Here is a 1,376-nt window from a genome sequence, read left to right on the forward strand (position 1 = left end):
ATCCACCTATCTCTCTCCATAACCAATGTGAAAGTCACAGAATTGTGGTCACCATCACCAAAATGCTCACCCACTAACAAGCCCATCACTTGTCCCGGTTCGTTACCGAATACCAAATCCAATATGGCCTCCCCTCTGGTCAGACAATCTACATACCGAGTTAGAAAAGCTTCCTGGACACACTGCACAAACATCGCCCCATCCAATCTACTTGATCTAAAGAGCTTCCAATCAATATTTGGGGAGTTGAAATCGCCCATGACTACGACCCTGTGGCTTCTGCACCTTTCCAAAATCTGTTTCCCAATCTGTTAAGCCTTTCACAGACAATCAATTTTTCAATGTATAATTTCAGTTACATCACACTGCAAATTTTTGCTATAAATTCTGTGTTTCGATCGAGCCCTCCACAAACACCTGATGAAGGAGCATCGCACCGAAAGCTAGTGTGCTTCCAATTAAACCTGTTGGACTATAACCTGGTGTTGTGTGATTTTTAACTTTGTACACCACAGTCCAACACCGGCATCTCCAAATCACACCTACTTCTACTTAGTTTTGTTTCTACATACATATGAATTGCATTAAAATCCTTTTAGTTCTTCTTCAAAGTACAATTCTTTGAGATAATCCAGTCTCTGACTGATGTGCATGAGTAATATAAAATGGCATATTAAAATCATGCCAAATATTCCACAACTTCTAAAAATGGACGAGGAGAAGGAAAACAACTTGGTTATTAACTACCTGTGAATGTCTAGTTTTCGAACAGCCACTTCAATTAGAATTACATATCATTCCAAAACATTTGACAATTTTGTGAATAAATTATACAGCTGAGAATAACAGAAAGAAGTCTCAATCTTAAGAGGCAAGAATGATTTCATCAGCAGCTGTTGGTTATTTTTCCAACAAAAGGCGTAGCAGGGCTCACCTAACAACCGATGCCGAGTGCAAGCTGAAAAGCATACCTGTTTTAGGTTAAGCAACTTCAAGATACAGATCTGAATAAATTTAATATACAAAACTAATTAAACCAGATTGTGATAGTGAAGAATATTTAATAGGTAAACGATTAGATTGTTGCATTTCCTTACTTCCTTTTCGGATTCTGTTCATGAACCAGCTCAACTCCAATTAGAACCACTCCCTACGGTCAAGAGTTTACCCTTTCACCACCACACCGCACTGCAATTTCATCTTGCAACTGCTTACTTTTATACAGTATCTTTAGGTATAAAAACAATTGAAGTGGCTTCAAGGCATGGACCCTAATACCTTTTTGCACAATTGAGGGCCTTAAATATAATTTACGCAGGGTACACTATAACAATGGTACATGAGCAGAATAAGGTGGTGAGAAATTGTGGACAGAA

The 1,376-nt window shown here is 38.4% G+C and overlaps 1 protein-coding gene across 6 annotated transcripts in view; it reads right to left on the reverse strand.

The window, feature by feature from the left end:
- The window catches only part of atp13a2 (ATPase cation transporting 13A2), a 92,058-nt gene that overhangs the window by 69,590 nt on the left and 21,092 nt on the right, over positions 1 to 1,376 (reverse strand). The window contains exon 1 of one of the 6 annotated variants that reach the window (XM_043675704.1): positions 1,098 to 1,114. The exons of the other annotated variants lie outside the window; for them this stretch is intronic. The gene's annotated coding sequence lies outside the window, so the exon portion shown is untranslated. Of the gene's footprint in view, positions 1 to 1,097; positions 1,115 to 1,376 lie in introns of those variants that run through there. 6 annotated transcript variants of the gene reach the window in all.

This window comes from Chiloscyllium plagiosum, chromosome 34, assembly GCF_004010195.1.
Source record: "Chiloscyllium plagiosum isolate BGI_BamShark_2017 chromosome 34, ASM401019v2, whole genome shotgun sequence".
Lineage (NCBI taxonomy): Eukaryota > Metazoa > Chordata > Chondrichthyes > Orectolobiformes > Hemiscylliidae > Chiloscyllium > Chiloscyllium plagiosum.